This window comes from Calonectris borealis, chromosome 31, assembly GCF_964195595.1.
Source record: "Calonectris borealis chromosome 31, bCalBor7.hap1.2, whole genome shotgun sequence".
NCBI classification, from domain to species: Eukaryota; Metazoa; Chordata; class Aves; order Procellariiformes; family Procellariidae; genus Calonectris; species Calonectris borealis.
Window position 1 is genome coordinate 273,033 of NC_134342.1, and position 8,712 is coordinate 281,744.

Below are 8,712 nucleotides of genomic sequence, written 5' to 3' on the forward strand. Positions count from 1 at the left end.
CGCCGCTCCACGGAGCAGCCGGTGGCTCCGGCATCGCAGCCCTTTGCTGTGACTGCTTTAAACTCTGGTGGCTGGCCCTGCCCCTTCCCGGGGTTGGTCTTCCCCGGGGTCACTGTCTCAGTCTGCGCATGGCATCAGGGCCATGGGAGCGACGGCAGCGGGTCAAGAGGTGCTGGAGAGAGGTTTAAAAAAAACCACCAAGGCACACGGGTGACACGCTGGAGGCGGGACAGGGGCAGGGAACAGCGCGTCCCGGCAGAGCAGGGGCCTCGCTGCGGCGGCGGCACCTTTCCTCGCCTCGGCGCGCGGTCTGCTCTCCCCATCCCACAGACAGGCCAGGCTTCCCGCGCAGGGCTTGTTGCTTGGCGAAGGAATGCTGCCCCATGTCACTCACCACCAGCGCGTGAAGGGGGGTTGGTGCATTGGGTGTCCTCAGCAGAGGGCCGTAGAGCCCAGGGGTTCCACCCTTGCTCTGCATGAGCGTGGCTCTGCACTCCTCGCCGCGAGCGCCACAGCCGCGCTTTGCTGCCTGCGACAGGCAGTTCTTCCTAGGCTGGACGGGCTTTTCTGCCACCGCGCCGGGCGAGCAGCTTGGCTCCTTTGGCCACCCAACTCACCTCCTTAAAACAATCACTTCAACACTCAGTTTCTTTATTTCAGACCCCTTTAGATATCTCCTGGCCTGGAAGCCATTTTCACTGAAATATGGTGCTGGCAGAAATCCAGCTGTCATCTCGCTTTGATATCAAAAGGCTTTTGTGACTTGAACCCCTGATTGTTCTGGCATCCAGGCTGCAAGGCAAGAAATCCGCCTCTGTTGAACACGCAAGACCCCTGCCAAGTCACCGTGCACAGCGATGGGTGGCTGCCCGTGACTTTTTCTGCTAAAACCACAGCTTGGTTCCCTTGTGCAGAGCCATGGCAGCGCAGAACGCACCTCAGCTTTCCCCGAGCACGTCCCCAGGGAACAGCGTCTCAGTTCGACGGGAGCGTGCGGCAGCCTGTCGTCATCCCAGCCCCTCGCCCTTGAGCAAGCGGCTGCCTGTAGCAGCAGAGGGGAAAGGAACAGCACGCTGTCACGCTCTGCAGGCTGCCCGTGCCCCGAGCAGAGCCGACGGCCTCGGCAGCGCACACACAGCCCCAGGTGCAGCGGTGTCTGCAACAACCGCGCTCTCCAGCCGAGCTCGTCAGGGCAAGAGGCGAGAGAAAGGGGCAGAACTGCCGCAGGTTGTGCCGCGGCCGCTCTGCTCTTCGTCTTCGGCAGTTACTCCCCAGGAGTTGGAGACGGGAACGGGTGCATGGCCCGAGCACGGCTGCTTACAGAGCAAAACGCACACAGGGGGCGGACACGGGGAGGGGCACGTGTGGGTAGAAAAGTGCAGGGGGGGACACGCGTGGGGATGACCGATACCAGGGGGTCCCCCCGGGGCAACCTGCAGCAGCTAACTCACCTGGGGTGACCCGCTCCGGACCACCGAACCACTCCGGACCACCCAGCTGGGATGACCCTGAGTGATGCCCCTCGAACTGCTGGCATTTCACCCCAAATTTTCCCCAAACTGAGGGGTTTTTTGCTTTTCCCTATTATAAAAATCGGGGTTTTTTGCTTTTCCAAAGTATTCGATTTTGGGGTTTTTCAGCACGAAAAGTGCTGAAAACATAAAAATTGGCAATTTTTGCTTTTCGTTTTATGCATGAAAATGGGGTTTTTTTTTGCTTTCCAGCTGCACAAATCCAGGCAGATTTGGCTTTCACAGAAGCCCCAAACTGGGTATTCCCCCTAAATTGTTTCCCCCCCCTACCCTTGCAGACCCAGAATCAGGAGTTTTGGGGTATTTTTGTGCCATGGCAGCAGGTTCCGTTCTCTGTGTGCAGCCCCACAGGAGAAAGTCCCCGTTTGAGGGATCAGCCTCAAATCGGGATGGGAAAAGGCGGAAAAGGAGAAGGGGGAAGGGGCAGCTTTTGAAAGCGCTTTTATATCTTCAGTGGAGAGATATTTCATGGGAAGTCGAGTTTTTAAATCCTTTCTATAAACAGGGTTTCTTTGCATTTTAAAAACCTTATCTATCATAGACATTTACACTTATGTATCTATTTACACACACACGTATTTAGGGAATATATTTATATTTGATATATATTATCTATCTCCACTTACATACCTATTTAGACTTATTATATGTAATATCTATTTAGACTGTATCTGTTTAGACATATATTTTGACATTTAAATATCTTTATAGACTTACCTATTTACACTTATATATTTACACATATATCTTTATAGACTTGGATTTCTATTTACACTTATATCTAGACTTACATATCTATTCACACTTATAGGTAATCTAAGAGATTATACATGATATCTATTTAGACTTTCAGACTTTTTTCTATTTTAAATTACTTCATATATAAAATATATCATCTTTTTTTGCATTTTAAATTCTTTTCTTTTTTAATTTATATATACACAAGTTATTTTTGTATTTTTAAACCCTATATATCTCTACTTAGAATACTTTGTATTCTAAAATCCTTTATATAATATAGTAGATACAGGTTTTTATTTTTAAATCCTTTTATATATATATATAAATGAACATTATTTTTCAATATATATAAAAATGAGAGATTTTTCTGTATTTCAACACCTCACACCCATATTTACAGTTTTTGATATTTTTTAACCGCCCCCCAATGAATTTTCAGGCATTTTTGGGCTGTGACCCCCTCTTCTGGGGGGAGCCCCCCCATAAGTCCTCCATCCCCCACTCACCTGCTCCTCCACCGCATCACCACCCCCGCAGTGATGTCGGGGTGCCCCAAATGATGTCATCACCCCCCGCAAGCCCCTCCAACTCCCCCCTTTTTATTCACCCCCTGAAAAAGGCACAAAACGAGGGAAACAGCCCTGACCAGCAGCTCGTTACTTTAATAATGCCATTTACATACGTAAACACCCCCCAAGAAAAGGGGAGCTCCACTAAAGAAATAAAGGGGGGGCGGCCCCCCCAAACGGTTGCACCCCCCAGCCCTACTGCATAGGGGGAGGGGGCCAGAGGATGGTGCCGCGTCTCTTGCTCGGGCTCCGTGATGTTCCCCCTCCGTCCCCCCGCTGGATCGGGCACCCGGGGCCGGCCCCTTACCGTCAGCACGCTTAACAACCGGCAGCAAACCTGGGCTGGGGGAATCTACTGAGCACCACAGGACGCTTACAGCGAGACACCTGAAAAACCAAAATCCCAAATCATATTTCAGCATATTAAAAAAATAGCACCAAAGGCAGCAGAGGAATTCAGTCGGGTAAGGGAGAGGGTAGTAGTCGAGCTAAAGAAGGATGCCAGGCAAACGGGTCAGCTCGAAATACAACGCAGCCTTTAAAAGCCAGAGTGACTTGAACGCTTAAAATCAGCGTGAAGACTAATTGACACGATTCTGAACACGTTCTTCGCAGAGAAGTAAACGCTCTCGCTGGTGTCGGAAAACGCCTCATCCCTTCCTTACAGCACCGCTGCAGGGAGATAACCCCGTGAGGCTGCAGGACAAGGGCGCGCCGTAATCAGCATCTACGCTCACGGATCCGCCGCCACAGCTCCAGCCCTTGCGCTGCTGCTGCTGCACATCTGGCTTGCTGGGTCAATAAAGCTGAAAGTGAAGCATAAGACCTTAAAGAGTAAAATGACAAACAAAGAACAAATCTCAGTCATCCACTTTATGCTAAAAAAGGTGGGCGTATGTTTATATACATCCAATAAGAATACTGACACTACAAAAGCATTTGATTTTCCTTTTGCATTAATTCAACTTGCACAGCTGTGAATTGATACCATTAAATTATCCATCTCCAAAATACACAATTATCATCTGATTAGGGTTTTGTGTGTGTTACATCATTAGGAGGCACATCTGGCCAGCTGCACTGCCTGAGAGAGATGCTCCTGAACTGCCAGGGAAACGCGCCAGTGAAAGCGAGACAGAAATAAAGTACAGAAATGAAGTCAAATTATTCACTACTGGTTCAAGCATTTAACTTCCTGGTATTACCAGCACATTTACACAGGCGAGTAACTTAACTGCTCTTCTAAAATTATCCAAATGAAAATTATAGCCATGAAAGAGGAGCAAAAGAGAAGAAAAGGAGAGGTCAGGCGGCCACTAGCCAACACTGCACTCTAAAAAAAACACACACACTCCCAAAAAAACACCACTCCCCAAACAAAACCGAACAAAAAACCCCATGACCTTGTATCTTCCCCCCCGCCCCCCTCGGAGCTCATCCCTGTCTCAGCATATTCTCTTGCCAGAACACAAAGTGCAGATGATCCGCATCCCGATGACATTTGCATGCGATGAATACATGTTCAGAAATAGTCCAGATCTGTATGACTGGTGTCATCTTTACAGTTTTAGTAATCATAACCCAATTTTATTGACTGACACATTTGTGAGGAAACTAATTAACTTTTAAGTGTAGTGTCTCCTTGGGGGGGGGAGGGGGGGGAAATGTGTTAGAGACTGAAAAAAATTATGGTTCAGAGCTCCCAACCATGATGGAACTGGGGGAAAATTAATGAAAATGAAGACAAACAGCAGCAACATTAAGTGAAATTTGGCTTTAATTCTGATCGTGTACTTAAGAGACTCTCCAAGTCTACACCCCAAACCAATGAATGACTAGTTCTTTTTTGGAAGGACAAACTTTTTTTATGTAAAAGTCCTAGATTAAAGGCTCCACGGAACAGAATGTGGATTGAGCCACAGGACAACATGCTATCAACACTAATGAAAAAAAAAAAACCAAATAAAAATCAAGTTTAAACATCAGTTTCCACCACGTTTCATTCACTACATTTCCACTGGCATCTAGGTGCTCAAAAGTTAACTATACTGACACCACATATTACTAAAAATTTAGTTATGTGTATAAAAATAAAAGGCTATTTCCAACTTGCCCATAAAATTAGTATGAACAAACAGAAGAGAAACGCTTGACCCTAAAGAAGGTAACAGGCAGCTCTTAATTTATCGTAGATGAAAGTTCATTCTTTCACCTGAAAGGAAAACATTCGTAACTACCACGGGACCAATTCAGGAACGAGGCACGCTCTGTGAACGGCAATTGTTCATCAGCTTTTCTGCACCAGCAGTAGATTTGCCTTTTCCCTGCGTTTGACGGAGTATCTGCAGCGTCCTTGACCTCGCAGATGTTTCTCCCCGCTCCCGCAGCCCCGGACGTGCCACTACCTGGGCAGCGAGTGGCATCAAGCGGGCAGGGTTTTCTTCACGTGATGCAGAAGGTGATGCTGGGAAAAGAGGCAGCAAAAAAAGAACCTTTTGTCACACCCAGCCAAGGGTGAAAAGACAGGGCGGGGTTCTGCCAGAGGGGCCGTGCAGGGCACCCCTTTGCCCAGTACTGGGGAGATTCCATGTGCCAGAAGCAGCAATGCCACGTTTGTGTTGTGAAAAACGCAAGGTGCTTGGCCTGAGAAAAGCGGCTGCCCAGCAGCACAGCCGTACCGTTTCTTGTGTCCGCACTAGTGTTCCAGAACTCCTTCAATAATATACTTGTCATTGCATCTGGAGTGAAAAATCTCATCGTCTCTATTTCTGCCTATAGATAATTCACTTTTTGCTCCTTGCAAGTAATTTGGGCTACAAATATAGGAATATGCTACCTAGAAGTAAAAAGGGAAATAAATATTTGTAAGTGGCTCTCATGCCATTGTATGCATGCCATTTGTGTGTGCTTGTGTGTGTCTGAGGGCAAGCAGGTACAAAAAGTATAAACCGCCTCGCCGGTCCTGGCCTGGTGCGCTGTGGGCAATCGCGAGAGGCGGAAGACACTATGCCTTACGTTCCCTGCCGCTTTCTTGAGAAATGCTGAAACTCCATATACAGATGGATACAAGATGCTCACCCCAACCCCTGTATCACCGTCAGTCCCCGAAAGAGAGATGATCTCAGTAACTTACACAGAACACAGTAAATCTGGTGAAGAAAAACAAGGTTCCATCTCCACTGAAGTCAGGAATTCCAGGAAAATGCAATGCACCTGGAATAAAAACCAAAAACATGCTATTCAGCCATCTTGCCACCTCTGAACACCCAAAACAAAATTACTGACCTAAAAAAAAAAAAAAAGCTGCCTACAAGCGTACTTTTGGTTCTCGGCAAAGAGATGCCTCCGCTTCTCCAGAAGTCAACACACGCCCGCCCAAAGCGCTCAGACAGCTCGGAAGCTGTGCTCCACTGCAGGAAGAGCCGAGCACTGGCCCCCACAGCGCCAGCAGCGGAATGGGTGCCCTGGGCGAGGCCGTGGCTCATCCACCTGGGCCCTGCCCGCCGCCCTTCCCACAATCCCAAAAGGCAAGCAGAGTAATCATCTGGGAATTAGAAGGAAACGAGCTTCTGAGGAAACGAGGTGGCAAATGAAAAGCTCGTGAGAGGCCCAGAGGCAAATGGAGGGGTCCTGAGAGGAGCAAATTGAATGTTTCTTACTTCTGAGAAGTCGTCCTTGACTTTTGCTCCGCAGAGAGCTCAGCACGTGACGTGGGGATCCCCGCCCAGGCAGCCCTGACCTGCGCCACCACGTGCGCACAACCGTTCTCCGAAGTCATGCAGATTTGTAACCTGAACGGCAAACGGCAAATGTTTCTCCAGGACAGGTTTGACGTAGCTTTTCCCTCCAGAAGACAGGGAGAAATTGCTCCTCCCCTCAGTTCTGCTTCTGATAACGCACCTCCCTCCCCGCCCTCTTGCCCTGCTCCTGCCGCTCCCCTCCAGTCGCTGCCCACTTCAAGCAGCGGGTTCTCACCTGCGTGGTCCCTCATGTCCTGCCCCCAGCCCCTCTCTCTGCCCGGGCACCCTGGCCCGGCGCTAACCTGGGAGGACCCGGCCACCCGCTCGGGCAGGGAGAAGGGTCCTCCGCACCAGCAGCACCCACGAGGCGCCCCAGGACCCCCGTGACAGGGGCAGCAGAAGGCTCTGGGGCACGACAGGGCCTTGGGATGGCTTCTGGAGCAAAGGATAGAGGTAATGGGGGGCTGGAGGCCTGACAGAGGAGCCCAGAGAGGGCAAAAGGAGTGCTTCAGGACACGAGGAAAGCCTCAGGAAGGGATCTGAAGAAAAAAGAGAGGCTCAAAGTGCACTACAGGGACAAGAAAGGACCAGAGAGACCAAAGAAGGCTCGGGCATATGGCAGGGAGGGGATCTGAGCAGAGCACACACGTCCTCAGGGGGCCGGGGCAGAACAGAGGACCCTCAATGGCTCTGCGGCACCCCCAGCCCGCCTGCTGGTGGGGTGAGGAGCAGAAAAGGCCTTGACCCTGTGTCAGCGCTGCTCAGCAGGAACGAAAACATCCCTGTGTTATCAACGCTGTCCAGCACAAATCCAAAACACAGCCCCGTACAAGCCACTATAAAGAAACTAACTCCATCCCAGACAAAACCAGTACAGTGACAGACAAAGAGAGCAACAGGACCAGGACACAGTGAAAGAGAAAGAAAAATCAGCAATGGGCAGCAGGACAGAGGGGGAGAGAGGGGAAAAAGAAGGACAGGAGGACGGCCAGACGGATATAGAAAACCAGTGAGGGACAAGAAGCCAGAAAATGGGATTCAGAGAACAAGAGAGGGACGGGGAGCAGGACACCGGGACAGAGAGAGAGAACGAGAGTGACGGAGGAATAACAGAGAGATGGGGCACGAGAAAGACAGGGACAGAGAGCAGGATAAGGATAGACCAATAAATAATAGGGAGACAGAGATAGAGAGAAGAAAAAATAGGGACAGAAAGAAAAGCAGAGTAAGCGAGAGAAGAAAAAAGGGAAAGGGAACTGGACAGAGATGTGCAGCTGGACGAGAAATGGAGAAAGTAAAAGTAGGGATGGGGAGCAGGAAAGAGGAATAGGGAGACACTGAGATGCAAGGACAACAGAGAGAGAAACACAGGAAGCAGCAGAGAGGGATGGAGAAAGAAAGAGGGATGTGGAGCAGGACAGAGGGACAGAAAGAGAAAAGTAAGAAGAGGGAGGATTGAGGAGCAGAGAGAAAAACGGCAGTGTCACCGTGCAGGCACTCCCGGACTCTGCAGAAACAGAAAAAGAACGAGACGGGGAGCAGGACAAAGGGCCAGAGAGAAAAAGAGAAGGATCGGGAGCAGGGCCGAGAGCCGGAGAAAGAACAGACACTGCCGGCACGCAGGCACCCCTCCCCACGGCCGCACCCTGCTCTGGGTACGCGCACCGGCCCGGTCTGCCGAGGACCTCCTCGCCCAGAGAGGCTGGCGGGCTCCGCGGCTGGAGGCACCTCACGCCTCCACCCCCTGGATTCCGTTCCCAGCCGCTTTACCTTTCTCCAGCCTCTCCATCCGCAGTGGCTCCCGTCCGAAGCCAGTAAGTGTCCACCAGGGCCCGGTCGCCCACGCGAGGCCGAACGGAGAGAGCCCACGCAGTCAGCGGCGGCTCCGGGGAGGAACGGACAACCGCGGCCTCTGGGAGAGGAAGAGACGGCGGCCGTTACCCGCGGGGTCCGCAGCCCGCGGCCCACGTGACCGACCGGAAGACCCGTGCCGGAAGACTACAGCTCCCGGCGTACCCCGCGCCCCACGTGACCACCCGGAGCTGCCCCTCCCCGCCCCCCCCCGGGCGCTGACCTGGCCGCGGCCCCGGGGTCCTTCAGCCGCCCGCGGCGGGAGCGGCCCGGGCCCCG

At 51.3% G+C, this 8,712-nt stretch overlaps 1 long non-coding RNA gene across 3 annotated transcripts; it reads right to left on the reverse strand.

Annotated features, from left to right (window-relative positions):
• Positions 1-2,915: 2,915 nt before the first annotated feature.
• LOC142073911 (uncharacterized) lies at positions 2,916-8,566 on the reverse strand. 3 transcript variants are annotated; one of them, XR_012670491.1, is made up of 6 exons: positions 8,353-8,566; positions 6,502-6,633; positions 5,976-6,055; positions 5,055-5,306; positions 3,508-3,648; positions 2,916-3,229 (listed from the first exon to the last, which is right to left on the reverse strand). It is a non-coding gene; the product is annotated as an uncharacterized LOC142073911 (long non-coding RNA). The 3 variants fall into 3 exon arrangements; XR_012670490.1 differs by having other exon boundaries at positions 2,916-3,648; XR_012670489.1 differs by lacking the exons at positions 2,916-3,229; positions 3,508-3,648 and having other exon boundaries at positions 4,602-5,306.
• Between the last annotated feature and the right edge of the window lie 146 nt (positions 8,567-8,712).